The sequence below is a fragment of the Pleuronectes platessa genome, chromosome 18 (assembly GCF_947347685.1).
Source record: "Pleuronectes platessa chromosome 18, fPlePla1.1, whole genome shotgun sequence".
Taxonomy (NCBI): Eukaryota; Metazoa; Chordata; class Actinopteri; order Pleuronectiformes; family Pleuronectidae; genus Pleuronectes; species Pleuronectes platessa.
The window spans coordinates 13,608,080-13,627,545 of NC_070643.1; the positions used below are offsets into that span (position 1 = coordinate 13,608,080).

The window sequence follows — 19,466 nt, forward strand, 5'->3', positions numbered from 1 at the left end:
AGGGGAGAAGAGGAGTAGAGGAGTAGAGGAGTAGAGGAGTAGGGGAGAAGAGGAGAAGAGGAGTAGAGGAGTAGGGGAGTAGAGGAGTAGGGGAGAAGAGGAGTAGGGGAGTAGAGGAGTAGAGGAGTAGAGGAGTACAGGAGTACAGGAGTAGAGGAGAAGAGGAGTAGAGGAGTAGAGGAGTAGGGGAGAAGAGGAGTAGAGGAGTAGAGGAGTAGGGGAGAAGAGGAGAAGAGGAGTAGAGGAGTAGGGGAGTACAGGAGTACAGGAGTAGAGGAGTAGAGGAGTAGGGGAGTAGAGGAGTAGGGAGGTAATATGAGTTCATAACCGTGGAATTCACATCAAAGAAAAGCTAAAACAGGTCAGTGTCTTTAACAGAGTTTTGCCTTGGGTGAATCTCTCTCTCTCTCTCTCTCTCTCTCTCTCTCTCTCTCTCTCTCTCTCCCTCTCTCTCTCTCTCTCTCTCTCTCTCTCTCTCTCTCTCTCTCGCTCACATGTTTCTCATTTAAAACCCTCTGAACCACTGTTTGAAAACGAAGTTCTCCACACATCTTTTTCCTCCTCTTTCTCCCGCGGAAGTTCGTTCACATGCGATTCGGTCAATCAGCTCATTTGCCGAAACAGTATCGAGAGAAGGAAAAAAATCCATATACTTTTCCAGATGGCGCTCAATTTATCTCAATATCTTTATTCCGGCATCCCAGTTTAACAGCTTGAGTGTTGGAGGACCACCAAGCCATTACTCTCCTCCTCGACAACACAACAGCTGTAATATTTTCCATCACAAACATCTCTCTCTACCCCTCGCCCTGTTTATTTGTTTTCCCTCTCGCTCTCTGCAATAACTGATTGTTTCTCCCACCGTCTCACCTCTCCTCCTCCTCCTCCCCCCACAGTCGCGTATACATCCTGCTCTCCCCTCTATCGCCCCCGCCCATCTTCACCACTCGTCCGCCACTATCCTTCTCTCCATCCAACCTCCCCCCCGAAACACCACATGCTCTGGCAGCGGCGGCAGAACAAGTAGCCTCATTACAAACACGGAAAATCCATTTGGAGCAGCTTCTCTGGCCCCCTCTGAACTCTCCTGAGTAGACGTGCCCCACATCTCTCTCCCCTCCTCGAGATGTTCTCTCCATTTTTCTTCGCTGCTTTATCCGTTTCCTGAGCCAACATGATAACATGTTTTCAATTGTATTGGACCAAACTTCTCAGGCCAACACTTTAATATCTTATTTTCTTGCACGATTTAGCCTCTCACTACTTTGCTAATGTAACCAAACCCACTTTTTATTTCACAATTAACACTATAACACCTATAAATTATTATTATAAGGAAAGTGGTGCCGGTGACTAAATGGTGTCACAACTGATACGACGGTCGACAATAAGAAAGGCTGTTATAGCGCTAAGGCAAATTGGACGATTCAATTTAAACTGTAAACAGTTAAGAGAATAATCTATTAATATTAACTACAATAGTTTTAACGGTAAATAACACTTTCATTGCATAAGGTACCGGCCGTGTAGGAAACAGTGCCTGATTGGCAGCGGATTTCAGGATCTGATCGTACTGGCAACCAGTCAATCCATAGATATAAAGCAACTTTAATACTGAGTTGCTGTCCACTTTGACACTAGGTGGATTTATATGATACATATGGCAGATATCAGATGTTACTACCACAGGTTAAAACGGGGTAACAGTGTAGTAGTTAAATTGGAGACACACTGTGTTTGGCTAATGTATCCCAGTGCAGACAGGAAACATTTATCATTTTTGTGCAATGACCTCAAACCTATAGTGGAGGTCCATTCAGTTAAACTAATGGATTGGATCGATTCTCTGCAGTGGTTTGTGCAGTTCGAAAAATAAATCACTGCACCATTTTGCTGTCATCTTCTCTGTTCTCCTCCCCGTTTCTTCTCCTCTCCTCTTCCTGCACGGTTCCTTTTTTCTCCTTCCTCACACTCTGTCTTTTAAAAGCTCTGCATGTATTTTCACCCCTCATCCGTCTCTCCGGTGCTCTCTCTCTCTCTCTCTCACTCTCTCTCTCTCTCACTCTCGCTCTCTCCTTCTGCTCTGCCATCATCACAACATCTGATTAACATATGTCTGGGCTTTCGCTCCCTGTCAGCTTGCAGGCATCTGCACACCCACACACTTTCGCACAATCCCATGCACCATGTCTCAGGTTCAGGAGGGTAGGAGACAAAGAATGGCACCGAAATCCCCCTGATCCTCCTTTTAACTGCGTTTACCTCCCTTTCTGTGTGAGTGAGTGTGTCCGTGTTTGTTTGTGCTGGTGCGATAGTGTGTGTGTGTGTGTGTGTGTGCCCACAATAGATGAGAGACAAAGCATCTTAAACATTATTGCAAGCCAACAAGCCTCATGTTCCCAAGTGAGCTGCTTAAAACGCCAGTAATGGAGGAGAGAGAGAAAGGGATGAAGAAATATAATAAGACAGCGAGAGAATTGAGATAGAGACGGATGAGTGTGCTTGTGTTTGTGTGCGTGTGTGTGTGTGTGTGTGTGTGTGTGTGTGTGCGCGCTGATAAACAACAGCTCCACCAGCTCCCCTGAGACTTCTGGCCCCTAAAAAAAACTGGCACTCACATGCGCACTGTCTCTCTCTTTAAGCTCATATTTCCTTTCACAAGCAGACACTGATACAATGGATTCAGTTTATTCAATAAACAGCAGTGGGGAAGTTGATTTCATATCCCACCTTCCAGTTATTGTAATCAGAGACCTGTTATTGATTAAGTTGATCCCTGTAAGCGCCAGGAAGGCCCGCCATGCTAACCGGTGCCAGGCCATATATACCAGTCGGGATACGTGATCAGTCAGAAGGTGGAAAGCTTTTTTTTACCTAATAAGGATTCATTGGCTCACAGCAGCTATATGAAATCATGTCATATGTGTGGAAGTGAGCTGTAGCGGGATGCCGAAGCTTCTCTTCAGGCCATTTGTTTCTCTCTGTCCCAGATTGCCTGGCAGCGGTCCCACTTTCACCATCTCGTCCACAACAAAAACATGTAACAACAAGCGACAGACGAAGGCTACCAAACAAATACTTTAGCGAGAGGCTTGCCAAAACACATAATCCGACTGACGGCGACAACAGCTTCGCACAACTCCAAATAGTCGGGATTGTTTGCACTCTGGTCCGCGTGTTGTAAAACCTACAATTGCACGTGTTTGTTGTAAACGGCGCCTCGCTGCCATTCGGGCACTTTTGTTAAAAAAGGCACAAACACAGTCAAAGCGCTCCCATTGCAAACACCGAATTTACATTTGTGTGGGATATGAGTCGTGCTGTGTTAAATTACGCTCTCATTGTGCGAGCGTGTCTGTGATTGAGCATCGGGGCCGTACTTTATGCAAGTATTAAACAAGTCAACTTGTCAGCGAGCGACAAACGCTGCGGCTTCAAGTATAAGCTCGCCGAATCCCGATCATATATCTGTCTCTCCTCGCCTCCTTTCCTGTCCCCTAACACCCTCCCTTCGCCTCCTATTCACAGTATTAAAGAGTCATTCCGTACAAGGGGTTAATAAATGTGCTTAAATTCAAAACAGGCGAATAAAAGCCCTTCTTCATACAAGCGCTTTAACAAACTGAATAGTCACACATGCTGATGAGGACGGTAAGGGGCTTTTATTGAGGCGTCAATGCCATTTTGCCTGGGCCAGAGCATCCGTGCGTGTGTGTGTGTGTGTGTGTGTGTGTGTGTGTGCAAGGGGTGGGAGGGGGTGTAGCTCACTTCAACAAGAATGAATGGGAGTGACTTTTTGTGGAAGACTTGATAAACTCAATAGAGCTTTGGAGGGCCCACTCAATGATGAGTCAATGAGGTGGACTTGAATAGTGGGGGTGATGGAGTGAGACAGACACACACACACAAACTGCTCCCTCTCTCTCTCTCTCTCTCTCTCTCTCTCTCTCTCTCTCTCTCTCATACAAACACACTGAAGTCCCATGTCGGTTTAATGGCACAGAGGGATGTAAGTGAGGGGATGCAGAAAGAGAAATATGCAAAAAGAACATGTAGATGCAAAAGCATGTAAATATAGGGTTGTGTTTAGACTCACATGACACCACAGACACACACACACACACACATTGTTTTCCCTTTCCTTTCTCCTTTGCCCACAAACTGATGTGCGTACTTCCATGTGCATGTGTGTATGTGTGTGTGTGTGTGGGGGGGGGGGAGGGTGCAGCCTACAAAACCCACAGTTTACATCCCAGTGGAGACCATTACTGATTCTCTACCAGACACACAGGAAAGACGTAGTCTGAGAGAGACACACAGGAAAAGAGGCAAAAGAGTATAGAGGAGAACGAGGTGCGGGTTGGTGGAACCAGAGAAACGGGATGAGAGAAAGAGAGAGTTAGTGAGAGACTGACAGAATGATTCACACATACACACACACACAGATGGAAAGATAAGTGAACCGATATTCTGGCAGCGCTACACAATGCTGAGAAAAAAAAGGAAAGGGAACATCAGGGCAAACGTCAGTACTCTTCCTCTCCGCGACTCTCTCTCTCCCTCTGTCTGCTTTTTGCTGTCAAAGGATCGACCAAAGACGGCCTCAGCTGTAGTGCAATCTGATGTAACTCGCCAGAAACAGAGTCTCAATACCGCATATCAAACAGTCGCAGTCCTGTCATCCAACTGTAGAAGGAGGCTTTGTGAAATCTGTCCAGAGTGTCTCCGACTGTTAGCCGGACGCTCCGTGGAGTCAACCAACTCCCGTCGGCTTTTATTAAGGGCGTTCTGACGGAGATGAGAGGAGAGGAAGGATGGAAGGAGGAAGGATGGATGAAGAGGAAGGGGGTGGTGGCTGAAAGAGATACCAGCTCGTGTAGAAGTGCAACGGGCCACAACAAGCCCTCCTGTAGGCTGTACTCAGCCGCTCTCTGCTTCCTGGTCACACAGGGCCTCTGTGCGTGTGTGTGCGTGTGTGTGTGTCTGTGTGTGTGTGTGTGTGTGTGTGCACATGCACGACGGCTGCAAGTGAACAAGAACTCTGAAGGGAGGCTACATGTGGGCTCGGCTTTTGTGTGTGCATGAGCGAGAAGAAGAGGGAGCAGCGGAGAGACAGCGAGTGAAAGCAAGTGTCGTCGAAACGGTGCAATCAGCGGAGAGAAAAAAAGAAAAGCGGCGAGCGAGCGACTCCCTGTGTGTGCGGCAGGTCCCCAGCCATCTGGACACTCTCCTCCTCCTCCTCCACCTCCTCCTCCCCCCTCTTTTCCCCTCTTCCCTCTCTTCTGCCGACTGGTGTGCTATTCATGGCGGACCCATTTCACCTTTCAGTGTGTTGCGCCCGCTCGCCACAATACATGCTAATGAGGTAGAACAAATGACTTTTTTGCCGTGGGTGCATGCATGTGTGAGGGCCCGTGTGTGTGTGTGTGTTGGTGGACGGATGGGCTGCTGAAATCTTCCCATCTCGGCTGCTTGCTACCAAACCAGTTGCTTAACTGCCTTAAGAGTTGTTAATGGTTATGCCGACCCTTCACCTGAGGGCACAGATAGCAGCAGATTACTCGAACATGATCTGATGTCTCCGAACGAAGATGCTTGATTTCTAACCGACTGCAGGCGGAGAACTATCAGTATATCTCACAAACCTTATAGAGTGGAGGGAACTGTATTTTAAACACCCATCCCACTGTGCCTCAAGGATCAATGGCAAATAAACCATATGATCCCAATACAGGGCACTGCCGGCCTCAACCAGTCCCATAAATCCACTCCCACGGCCAACTTCCATTTAGCCGGCGCTGAGTGACTTGGCCCACTTCCAATCTGATCTGCTCACCGATGATGAAGTGGAGAGCTGGCGGTCAGAGGAGAGACAGAGGAGGGGAGAGAGCACACATTTCAAGTTTCTCTGTAGCGAACAGATGACACCAGATGAATGGAGCACTTGATTTGTTGCAACGGCGCGACTGACACCGGCAACACGGAGAAAAACTGAAAAAAGCAAGCGAGCAAGAAAAGGGGAGTGCTCGTCGGCTGAAAGATGGAGGCCCGTGATAGAAGCCCGGGACATTTGTGGAGACATGTGAACAAGGAAAGGGGGGAAAAGAAATATGTGTGGCAATACAGACGGGGTGACAAAGTGTTTGTCAACTCAAGGAGATCTTCTCTCTGCCTCGCTAGGTGGCGCTAACGATACATCTGCACACCTGCCAACTCCTCTCCCCTTACCCTCTTCTTCCTCCCCCTAACTCTCTCTCTCTCTCTCTCTCTCTCTCTCTCTCTTTCCATGGTGAATCACTGTGACAGCCGGGCCTGGCAGTCATAATTAACCGAGCGCAGTAGCTGGTGTCGCGCTCCGTGCACCCCCACCACGGTGAGCCGGGAGTCCCAGAGGGAGGAAGTTATACGGCAGAAGGGTGGACTCAAGTCCCAGTTGGAGCTGCTGAAGGGAGCTGTGGTCGTGGCTGTGAGTGTGTCACAAATTGTGTGTGTGTGTGTGTGTGTGTGTGTGTGTGTTCCTTCAAACCAGAGGACGCTCTGTGCAGATATGTGCAGCACACACACTTAATGATGTGTTTTCATCCCATTGACGAGTCAATGACACAGATAATGAGGGGTGAGTGTGCAGAGTTCAAGTTGTTCTTAAAGGTTGGGGGGAGGGGGGAGGGGTCAGTACTGCTGCCATAAACAATCCTAAAATCAATAAATAAAAAGATTAATTTCAAAGGCTATAAAAGTTGTTAAGAAGCATGAAGGAAGAAGTATAATACAAATTATTCTCACAGTGGCATTATCCATTTTAAATCTTAAAAAAATGTCGGTGACTGCATGATTTGTATATAAAAGTACCTGCGTCTGAGTCACTACTCAGAATCCTGATCCCAAAGAAAGACATTTAAAGTTGCACAACATTTCCTACATGTAAGACACAGATTTGTCATGTAACAGCTGTGTAACAAATTGTGTTACTGAGTTATTTTAACACCCAGAGCTTCCAATTGAACATGCGAATTCGACTCATCAAAGTCACCGCTCTCCCCGAAGCCAGGGAAGCGACTCACGTGGCTGTTTCCACAAAAATAGCCCTAAACTCAGTTTTTCACAGCAGTCGTGATATGAGCGGTGCCACAGTTCCTTTAACTAGTACAGCAACAGGAACCAGACCATTCCTGGCTCCCCTCCCGGCCCCCGGGGCCCGGGGCCCAGGGCCCAACCCAGCTCGCCACACAATGGGCCGGCAGAATGAGAGGAACCACTGGCCATCCACAGATAGCCCCGCTGGTCAGGAACCAGAAATGGAACCAGAAGGAACCTGGGAGGGGGAGGGGCGGGGGGAGGGGGGAGGGGGCAGGGGGAGAGGATGGGAACCCGCAGAGAAAGCGAGAGGAGAAGGGTGGGGATGGTTGGCTGGTTGGGGTCAGGATGTGTGCGAAGGGGACAGTGTGTGTTTGTGTGTGTTTGTGTGGAAGACAGTATTGCGCCGTCGAGATAAATGTCTTGTTCCCGTGCAAAACACGCCGTGCACGCACAGCAACACACACACACACACACACACACACACACACACCGTCCACTCAGTCACTCTCTCTCTCCGGGTCCAGGATGTTTTTCCTTGTTTTCAAGTAATTAAAGCCGCAGCAGCGACTGTGGGATGGAGGGCGGTGCAAGGAGGGTCGGTGGAGCAGGGAGAGGGGGATTGGAGGGTGGAGGTGGGACCGGTGGCCCTGGACCTGACCCCACAGGCCTGGCTCCTGCCCCGGGTGAAGCAGACTGTCCTATCTGTCTTCCTCAGACGCTGCCGGGGGCATCGAACAGTGAGTCAGGCAGCGCTCTACTTACTGGAGTCAAACAATAAAAAGTAGAGGTGAATTAAATCAGAGGCAGAATGAGGTCTGAATTTGGCCGTGGTCCTCCTGACCAGAACTCAATGCTCTCTCTTGGGGGGGGGGCTCTATAGTGAAACACACTCAGATATATATATATACACACACATACAGAGCCCACTGTTACCATGACAACAGGAGAAGCAGATATGCTCTCCCAACTGTCAAAGGACACATGCACATACATGCACATGCAGAGGTAGGTGAGTTTAGTTTATTCACACTTCTTACGCTACCGGTGTGACGGAGAGAGAAAAGTAAGCTGAAAGGAAAATTGCTGGAAAGAAAAGAAAAAAGGTGGAAAAAAGAGAGAAAGCAGAATGGAATGACTGCTGAATAAAGAAAAAAGGTGTGTATAGTGCACAGAGCCAGCAGTGATTGATGTCTCTTTGAACATGCATGTGAGCTTGAACACCAAAATAATGTGAATTTAGATTCACATAGTCTCTTTTCTCAGTATCGTATGTTCTTCACCTGTCTGTCCCTGAACCTCGATCAGCACGTCTCAGGCTGGTAAAATAAAACACTGTGTCCTCTCCTCTTCCTCTGGCACCATTACTGCTGCTCTCAGGCACCAGAGAGAGAGAGAGAGAGAGAGACAGGGACGGTCTGGTCCGTCCTCAATCAAAACCACTGAGCAGTTTCAGGATTGATGGTTTTCCAGGGATGGAGAGTTGTCATAGTGTGTGAATGTGTGTACGTGCTGAAGGCATTTCCTTTGTATCTAAGGAGATTTGTTCTATCACCCGCTCCTACACAATTCACGTCTCAAGGAAGTAAGTGTATGAAGTAAAAACCCATATTCCCGGGTTTCCTGTAAATGAACTTTTTTGAGATGTGTGAATTCATGAATTTAATTTTCTTACACTGTCACTTTCATATTGCGAGATCCAGACTCAATTTGCGGGGTGCGAATGAAACGCCGGCACATTTCAAATGAGGAGACCCATTCAATTCAGGATGTGAGCGCTGTCTCTCTCTCGCAGCCCACACGCAGCGGCTGCTGTGTCTTCTTTTCTCTCATTAAAAGAAAAACAAAACATGAAAAAGACAAAAACATGCACGCCTCTCCCTCCATCTTCAATCATTTGAAGAGCAAGAAGTTCTTTTGCTGCGAGCTGCGTGTGTCATACTTAACAAGCTTTCTTCCACATACCATGAATGCAAAAAGAAAAATTCCCAACCTCTTAATCCCCAGTTGCTCTATAATTTTCTATTACAGTAGATCGGCTATATATAGTGGCTGGCATGTAGCTGTGGTTAAGGCTTGCTGTGGGAACTCCTCGACATGGACAAGTTAAACATGGGTTGACGGATTTCATATGTTATTTATCCCCCAAATGCTGAAGGGCTTCCAGCATGGACGCCGTGTCGCCGCCTGAGAGGGAGCGACAGAGGATCTCAAAAACACATTAGAGGTCTGAGAGCAGATTCTGTATCCCAGCTCAGCAATTCGGGAACTCGTAGCTGTTGTTTAACATCTTGTACTGGGTCAATTCTTTTTCTCTCTCTCTCTCTCTCTGTCCCTACCTCCCTCCCTCCCTCCCTCCCTTCGTGGCTCCTGGCACCAAACTCCTGCGGTTTTAGAGTCACTCACAAATGTGTCCCACTCTATTTCCAGGGTCTTGTTCTCCAACTGGCACCGACACACAGGCTTACATCAGAGCCACAGATGCACACACAACCTCACGCAGCCTGATTCATAACCTGGCGTTCGGTCCGAAACACAGGAATCTCATTTTGGATCGTTCCCACTAAGTGCTGGTACCAAGAGTCACTGCTCTCAACAGAGAGAAGAGTTAGGTTCTCAAGATGTTTGTTAAATCACAAGCTGACTATCTCGGACAAAACTAATGCTCTGATTATTACAATATTTTCTTAACTCAGTTTTTTAACATACAAACTGTTTAATTTAGTTTTTATTTATTCTATGACTTTGGATGTCTCATTACCTCTGCCAACCCATTTGTTGTGTGTGCAGTTTGGTGCAGATCCAAATAAATATACAGATCTGTTGTTTTGGTTTTGGCAGAGGAATGCATTCTACTGAGTGCAGATCTAGTTTTGGTGAACGTCCTCCTCTCTCTCCTCTCTCGTCCTCACATCTCACCCCGCTGCACCTCTCTCCCTGGCACCGCTCACCTCACTCTCTCCCCCTATCTCCACTTTGGTCTCCCCCACCCCCCCATTTTTGTAATCACAATCTAATCCTTTTCAATCAATTCCCCGTGAAGACGCCACCCGCCCCAACACAAACACACATGCACGCACATTAAAGCCCCCCCCCCCACACACACACAGAGTGAACAAACAAAGGTCGCCTCAACACATTATCATTTGCAAACATAGTAGTGGCATCAGAGCTTGTACACACACACACACACACACACACACACACACACACACACACACACACACAACACGCTAATTCACTTGAATCAAATCTACTTAAAATAATGGCCTATTCAAACATTTTGATGTATCATAAGAAAACACACAGCAACAAACTGAATTATTAAAACTGACTGATTGCGTTCAGCTACATGTGCAAATCCCTTCCACATGCTAATGGCAAACAAACACGGGCTCAGCCTAATCACACACATGTGCCTGCACCAGCGTGACCGTGCGTCCTCCGTCCCTGATATCAGCTGGTGACTCGGTGGTGGTTATTGTCCTGCCAGGCAGGAGCCCAGGGGCAGTGCACGACTAATGCATTAGTGTCTTTGGCAGGAAGGGGCATCTGTCATGTGTGGGCTCGTGTTTTTGTGTGATTGTGTGTCGTAGCCTCGGGCAAAGGGGCAAAACCAAAGGCTCAAATACAGGGACTATATGCATGGCGTGGTGCATGTTGGAACCTTTTATTCATTTTAATTTAGATGTAATAAAATTCTACGAGTATGTGTTATGTGACAGTAAAAAAACAATGATTTCATGAAACGTAATCGGCTGTAACAATGAGCTCGTCGCGCCTTTGTTAAGTGGCTAAATGACAGGACGAGGGTGCTGGAGTAAGAGTGATACATCTGATCTGTTTGTGCACAAAATTAAACTTTGTGTTTGTGTGAACGTGCTTCTCTGTTACATTGCCGTGCCACAACACATAACCCTCGATTGCTGCTTGCCCTATCAAAGACACACAACGGCCACACAACACCTTACCAGACAAAGCACCTTCCCTCATTTCAGATTGAAAACTCTGCCATATGGTGCAAATCTTAGTTTGAATATTCAACTTCATGCTGTCTGTGAGCATGTGAGCGGCAAATTCAGTGAGTGCACACCTGCGTGTCTGTTGTGTATGTGTGTGTGTGTGTGTGTGTGTGTTCCACGTGACGTTCAGTCCTGTGTGTGAGGTGGTTAAATTCGCAAACATAAAGTCGCAGCTGCGCCACAATGCACGATCCCCGCGCAGCTGTGAATTATACACGGACAATTTAATACTGCCAAAGAGGAAATAGCAAATTAAGATCTCAGTGTTTTGCTGCACCGCTAAAGTGTGGAGCAAATTGTTTGTGTGCATTTCCTCCCAACGAAACTTCCTACAAGTGAATTGATGAGATGCGTCTCCGACCCTGAGTAGCAGCTTTACTCTCTTCACTCCCCACTGGGTCGTGGAGGTGCCGACACAGACCCCAGGGTCCTACTCAAATAGTTAAGGGGAAGGGGTTCTCCTCTCACTAAAGCATCCTCCAACTAACATCTAGGCAGTAATTTGTCCTCTCACTGGGGAGGCATAAAAAAACAGAACCCCGAATTCTTTGCAGTAATGGAAAAAATAAAGAGAGAACCAAAAAAAAAAAAAAGAAGCCAAATACTTTATCTCCCCCCTCTAACTGAAAGTTATTACATTTTCTGAATGGTATGACTTCCTAATGGTTAGCATATGTGGATATGTGTGCACAGACAGAGCGCAGTAGTTGAGGATAAGTTAATAGCACAAGCAGAGGGGGAACTGCGAACCCTTGGCTTATAAAGGATACTTGTTTCCCCGCCGCACCGAAAACCAGATGTTGATAAAGAGGCATAGGGGGAGGAGAGAAGACAGATGGGCAAGAAATTACCATCGCCCGGGCCAAACATCTTGAAACATCTGCAAAAAAAATGTCGGACCTTACAAGGGGAGATGGATTTACGCTCTCTCCTGGATTTTTATTGCTCCGTGAGAGCCCTTCTCCCTCCTCTGCTCCGCGCCTACTCCGTGTAACCAGGACGAAAGAGTTTTTGCCGCAAATCTGGAGCTGTTTAAAATCCTGGAAAACAGATCGGATTCTTCCCCAAACGGCTCTATCGTGTGGAGTGGACAAACATGCCCCGCGCACTGGAGGAGCCGTAAAACTTCAGAAGTGTGCCTCGATAGCAGGTCGGCAGCGGTTCACCATCACGCCGCCTCGCTCGATATGAAACGCCATAAATGTCGAGGTGCATTGCACTGCGCACACCAGCGTGTTTAGACATCATGCACATGTGGGGGGGCTAAAAATATAATTCATATCATATTTCTCTAAAAGAGGAGTTTGGTTACCATGGAGACACATCATCTACAGTAGCATAAAAACGCGCAGCTGAGGATGACATGTCCATATGGTGAGACTATAACAGAGGGAGGGAACAGATGCTTTGATGGAAGGACTGTCAATCGCAAATCCATAAGAGCAGCTGGGGTCAGGAGTGTGTATCAGATAACACCACAGACATACAGATAGAGATGGATAGATAGATAGATGCACAGATAGAGATGGATAGATAGATAGATGCACAGATAGAGCTGGATAGATAGATAGATGCACAGATAGAGATGGATAGATAGATAGATGCACAGATAGAGCTGGATAGATAGATAGATGCACAGATAGAGATGGATAGATAGATAGATGCACAGATAGAGATGGATATAAAGATGGAGGGGAGGGATGGATGGATGGATATGTTTTCTCTATGTAACAAACACACACATCTGAGGAGAGGTGGTTGCATAGAACGACCGACAGACCGACAGATGTTTTCTATCTGTAATAAAAAACACACACACAGACACACACACACACACACACACACACACACCAGAGGACCGAGGAGAGGCGGCTCTCGAGATCTCAATCTGTTCATCAATACCCGGCTACAGCCTCACATCTAATCCTCTCGTCCAACTGCAGCAGCTTTCTTTACTCAACCACCATTTTCTGACTATTTTTTTTTTTTTTAAATCTCCTTCAAGAAAAAGAAATCCCCCAGTGTGAGTGTGATTATTCTGAAGGAAATGCCATCAAATATCATTTCTGTTGAGATAAAATGGACTGTAATTTTGTTCCCCGGCGAAAAGGCTATATCGACTCCGAGCGTACAAACACTTAGCGGGGTGGCTCGCGACAAGTCAGGCTATTGAAGGTTTGGACGGGGATTGGGGGAAGTGGAGGGGGGGGGGGGGGGTTTGCGAGCATACACTAGAAGTTAAACAAAATGAGGCTTTTACTTGGCCCCAATTTGGGGAAAAACGGACCAGCTCCTTCCATTTCCATTCCAATTTCCAAAATGGCCCTTCCGCTCAAATAATTGACTCTCTGCGTTTATCACTCAGGGCACCTGCTGTCGGTTTGACAACAACACAATTGGACGGAGGAGGAAGCGGCCGTCGCTCCATTGTCCTATCTCCCTGTTCGCCTGTGACATTAACTGACAAAAGCTGGAAGCCCCCTCTCCTCCTGCAGTACCCGTCATGCAAGTCAAATTCAAGCACAAAACAGGAGCGCCTCATTATTTGGCTGCGGTGGTGTGATATTAACCGGCAAATGGAGGAAACAATGATTGAGTTTGTGATTGTCGGATAAAAGGCTTCGGGAGCGACTGGAAGTCCTGAAACAACAGTGGCCGTTGTCTGCTCTGCGGTTGTCGACTCCTCTTTATTGTGAATATTAGAGACACACATCTTAGACGCAGATGTGCATCGGCCGTTCGCACTTACGCACACACGCCAGGCATGTGAGCACACACATATTTGAACACACACAAACACACACACACACACACACTCTCCTGCTTCTCTCCTTCTCTCTCTCGCTCTCTGTAATTGACTGAACACGTCAATACTCGCAGGGAAAAAACAGAGGGTCCACTGTCTGCGTCCATCGATCGGCGCTTCTCTCTCTCTCTCCCTCCCTGTCTGCTGATCTTAATTACACTTCTTTTTACCAGGCTCCACTCCGGCCGCTGCCCTTTTCCAAAAGTGTGCCGTCCAAATCCATAGATCAAAATTAACGAGATAGAACGGAGCTGTAAATCATATATCGGGGGGGGGGGGGGGGGGGGGGGGTATCCAAGCTGATCTGTCGGGACGGTGATCGTAAATTATGTCTTTAAAAAAAAGGGGAGGAGGGGGGGCAGAAAGAGAATTACTTTCACATGCTCATGCAGGTCAGCGTTAACAATGTCGGAGTTTATGCGAGAGGCAACCTCGGTTCAGGTTATTAAAAGCGTTAAAGCGTGACGGGGCCGAGGTGACGTGTCCCCCCCCCCCCCCCACCACCACCACTCAATCTGCCACTTTCTCGTCTGCTCTCTTTGTGTCTCTCGTTGTCAATTTGTCTGATTTTCTGCCTGCCTGTTTGTTTGTTTTAAGAGCTCTCTCGCTTCCTCTCTCTCTCACACACACACACACACACACACAGAGAGAGAGAGAGAGACAAGGTCAAAAGCGACTTTTATGGCAAGGTTTCATGGACTGGCAGCAAAGCAAGCCGGTCCATTCCTCAACAATTGTCCTCTTGTGAACTAAGGCGAAAAAGGGCTCCTAATCACACAGTTTCACAGCTCTTACTCCCCATCAATCAAACCTGCCTGAGTCCTAAGCGTGTGTGTATGAGAGTGAGAGCGAGAGAGAGAGAGAGAGAGAGAGAGAGAGAGAGAGAGAGAGAGAGAGAGAGTCACAAAACAAAAGCTATTAGAAATGACAGTGCAGTAATCTCCTTCCACATACGCCCACACACACATGTACACACTTTTTCTTTTCACACCAACCTTTTACAAAATACAAGTAAACACACACACACACACACACACACACATACAGACACACACACCATCTAGTCTTTAAATGTAAATTAGCTGACAGGTGAATAGCGAGGAGGTGAGCGATAAGGAGAAACATCTTCACTCAGCCACATTATCACCGGTCCGCATCACTCAGAATCTCCTATTCAATATCGTTACCTTTGGCAGAGTGGAGGGAGAAATACACTTTTGTGTGGGTGTGTGTGTGTGTCCTTTTGTATTCTTTAAGACATACTGTATAGACACCTGCGTCTGCACTCTCACACACACACACACACAGGCTGCAGTCAGAGAATCACATCCAGTGGCTTATCTTTTGGAATAAGAAAAGGGGCTTGTCAGGATGGCACATTGTGTGGGTGTGTGTGAGTGTGTGTGTATGTACGTGTGTGTACGTGTGTGTGTGTGCGTGTGCGAGGGGAAGGCAATGTGCATTAGGGCGATTACAATATCAGCCGACTCCAGATGGAGGCAGGAAAATAAACAGTGAGAGAAAGAGAGAGCGAGGGGAGAGACATCATGAGAGGAGGCCTAAGAGAGAGATTCTTTGTGTGTGTGTGTGTGTGTGTTTGTGTGTCTGTGTGGCAGTCTGCCTGTGCGTGATACAGTTAGAGAAAGTGGAGTTAATTAGCAACTCAATCCCAGTCTATATACAGAGGACTATGAGGGCAGAGAGTGTGTGTTTGTGTTGCCCTGCACGGGTCTATCAGTGTGTGTTTTAGCTCAGAAAACACTGAGCGCTTTCCCCACAGTTTTGCCGTTTACCTCAACAATGTCCGACCTGTATTTCCCAGCTGTCCGTCTATTTGGACGCCGCTTGTACAGCTGTCGCTACACCACCGAAGAAGAAGAAGGAGGATGAGGAAGTTGGATTTGGTCACATGTCTATCAAGGTGATTTCCCGTTCGCTAAACGGCTTGAGGTGAGGAAATCCCGCGAAAAAGAATTTACGGCGTTCCATGAAACGTGATGAATTGTCCGACTCTGCCCTGTTGGCCTCCTCTTCAGTTGCCCTATAAGTCTCATGTTATCTGGAGTAAAAAACACGAACAGGGCCAATAAAAATCGGTTTGCGGTGCTCGCTGTTGACTTTGACATTAAATAAGCCGCCGTAAAGGCCAACTCACAGCTACAATAAAGCAAAGACCTCTTGGCTTTGTGGGCATGGGAGGGCGCGCACGGACACACAAATGCATACGCAGAAACACACACACACACACACACACACAGACACAAACACACATATACCTGCAAGTCCTTTTATAACCCTGCTGCTCTTTCATGGGTGATGAAATTCAATAAGCAGTGAAGAGAACTGCCCTCTCGCTGATAACCATCAATGGGCTCATCGATCTACAAGGGCAATGTGTGTGTGTGTGTGTGTGTGTGTGTATGCGCACGCACCCACACACACACACACACACACACGCACTCTGATTCCATCTATAATTCACTCAGGGACTTGGTAACAGACGGCTCTGAATAATCAGAACAGATCTATACATCTTGAAGGAGTGCACGGAACAGTGGTTTTAGTATCCAGTTCTACAGCTTACACTTGCCCTCTGACTGCACGTCTTCAAACGAAACCTATCTCGAACCACCCCCCCCCCCCCCCATCTTTATCTTCATATATCACAGTTCAGTTACTGCGGCCGATGTCATGAATGATTAATACGTTGAGCTTCACAAAAGGAGTCAGCAACAAACCCTCCGAGCAGCAATCAACTCCAGGATTTGCAGAAAAAAAAAAGAAAAGCCAAACTGTCATCTCTAAAGAATTTATGGCTTTTTCAAATTGCGTCTTGGAAACACAACATCTAGGATGTTGTGTTTCTATCTGTTTGTGTTTGTTTATTAGCAGGATTACGCAACTACAGTCCGGATGACCATGGTACTGGAATGATTGGGTATCAAGGAAGAAGCCATTGGCGCTGATTTGGATCAGGGGCCAGATCCAGGAGTTTATTTTTTATTAATATATTTTTTTACTTTGTTAAACATTGCGATCACTATTGATTTGTCAGTTAAAAATTCATAGATCCCGAATGAAAAAAATCATCATGATTTTTATTTTTTCCGATCAATCGTGTAGTTTAAGAATATTGAGCCTAACTGTTCATCGTACAGTAAAATATTTCGTATTTTTTTCATTAAAAAAGACTGAAACCTGTAAATCAATTATGAAAACATTATGAAATCCGTTTGTGATTAATTGACTAATCCATAACAGCCTTATAGCCAGTCCATTGATGCAGTAGCTAGTTTCTGCAGAAGCACAACAAGGCAGGACAAACATGCCAAAAAAGATGCATCTCCTGCTCAGCGTGTTCAAGAAGCCAAATGAGCCCATTGGAACAACACAGGACATTCGCAGGTGCACGAGCCAATACTGAGCCATTAACACAAACAGGCTTCTGCTGGGAGAATAGTTCATATGCTAAGAGAAAGTAAAACCTTCCAGCTGACGCAGAAATACACAAGGGGCCTCCACAGTGTAGCCTGCATATTAACTCTGTTGAGTCATCATCACTTGTGCACCATATAGCAAATCTGGACTGCATCCAAACGGCCGTGTGTCACACTAAAAAGAAGTGCTCCGTAATTACATCACAGCGGCTCAGTGTGACTGTGCTAAAGGGGAAATCAGCAGTTTCCCCTCTGAAAGAAATGGAAGCTGTGTTTAGATGCACTATAAACCACTAGCAAGCTACTGGCTGTGGTTAACATCAAAAAGCATTGAAGGGGGGGAAAAATGCAGATAATGAAAGCAAAGTGATGGTATATATAAAAACCACATAGAGTGCTCGAACTTGGAGCACTCTTCCAACCTGCCAACTAGTAATGTGTAGTGTTTGTGTGTAGGTGAGAATAAAATGAGTGCCATCGCGTTTGCAAGGCCACGTCCGTGTGTGTGTGTGTGTGTGCAAGTGGCGGTCTGATGCATTTAACCCTATAGCCCGGGAGGCTGGGGGGGGTGAGAGAGCGGGGAGGGGGAACAGGTGTGAGGAAGGCTGGTGGCTGTGGGCAGATGGCCCCTGGAAGTGACGGCGGATTCTGCAGAGCCCGGTCCACAGTTAGCGGCTAATGTTAATACGAGCCTGTTTATACAGCGTGCATGTGGACGCAGCACACACACACACACACACACACACACACACACACACACACACACACACACACACACACACACACACACACACACAAACTGATAACCTGCAAACAGCACTTATCATTTACTCTCCCCTCATCACCAGCTTTGTTTACCTTTCATTTACTCCTTCTCTCTCTCTCTCTCTCTCTCTCTCTCTCTCTCCCTCTCTCTCTTTATCTCTGTAAACACACACACTCCAGGTAATGGTCTTTTCAGTCAAGTCACTACTTTAATGGAAGTCCCAGTGAAGAATGGGAAAAAAACAACAGATGACACATTAAATGATGGCCGGGGTAAACAATTGTGTGAACACAGCAGTAAATAAAAAATAAATAATAACAATAAATACTGAGAATAATAAGCTTGGTAATATTGCATTTACTTTTATATCACCATGTTTCCATGATGACAGCCCAGTAAAACACTTCTCAGATGCAGAGTTTCTCATCGTAAAAACTGTTTTCTTTTTGATGTATCAATGCAAAATGCTCGTAAACAATCCCCCTCCATCCACATTTAACACGGCAAACCCTCTTGGGTGCCTGCAAAGCTTTGCATGGGACTATTTGGCATGTGTCAAAAATGTCCACAGCCCCTGCGTGTTTTCCAGGAGATATTTTCCTCCTCCTCTACAGTCAGAGCCGTGAGAACTGTGGGGCATCGGCAGCCTTGTGTCTCAGCAGCCTCCCTCTCTAACCCGCACGGCTGCTCTTTTCCCAGTCGGGTGAAAACATTCCCACTGGAGTAAAATATAGCCCAAACCCTTTAATTTCAATCCTACGCCACTCCATTAAAAAAAAGAATCAGATTTCTGCCTCTCTTGTTTTGTGTGTGTGCTTTGGGTTGTGTGATGATGACAAAGTCACAGCGGGTGGAGCTGGAAACTTCATATGGATTTGAGGAGATGTGTTTGGCAGTTGTAACAGAGTCTCTGGAGGATGTTTTTCAAATGCAAACTCAGAAATGCAAAGTCTGTCTCTATAAATGCTTTCCAGGATGCCCGAGCATGCAGGGACAAGAGGAGAGGAGAGGAGAGGAGAGGAGAGGAGAGGAGGATATAGGACAGAATAACAAAGTCGCCTCATTCAAAAATATTTCCTCCACCTGCAAACATCTTCAACAACAATGTTGATGAAATACAGATTTTTTTTCATTAAGAACTCTAGTGAAAATCTATCTTCAGATTTTGGTTTACTCTCTTCATTCAGTCGCACCCTTTGCCATTTTCATTTTTTCTCAGCTGCAGTAAAGGCTGTACTTCCCTTTTAAGAGCAAAAACTTGACCAGTGAGTTGCCTGTTGCCTGAGAACAACCCTGCGTCCTGGATTCAAGCTCATGAATTGATGTGAGCTCTTTATGGGGACAGCTGTGACTGCCCGTCT

General features: G+C 46.6%; 1 protein-coding gene across 1 annotated transcript in view; it reads right to left on the reverse strand.

Annotated features, from left to right (window-relative positions):
- Positions 1-19,466, reverse strand: part of runx1t1 (RUNX1 partner transcriptional co-repressor 1) — a 58,715-nt gene that overhangs the window by 28,645 nt on the left and 10,604 nt on the right. The window lies entirely within an intron of this gene.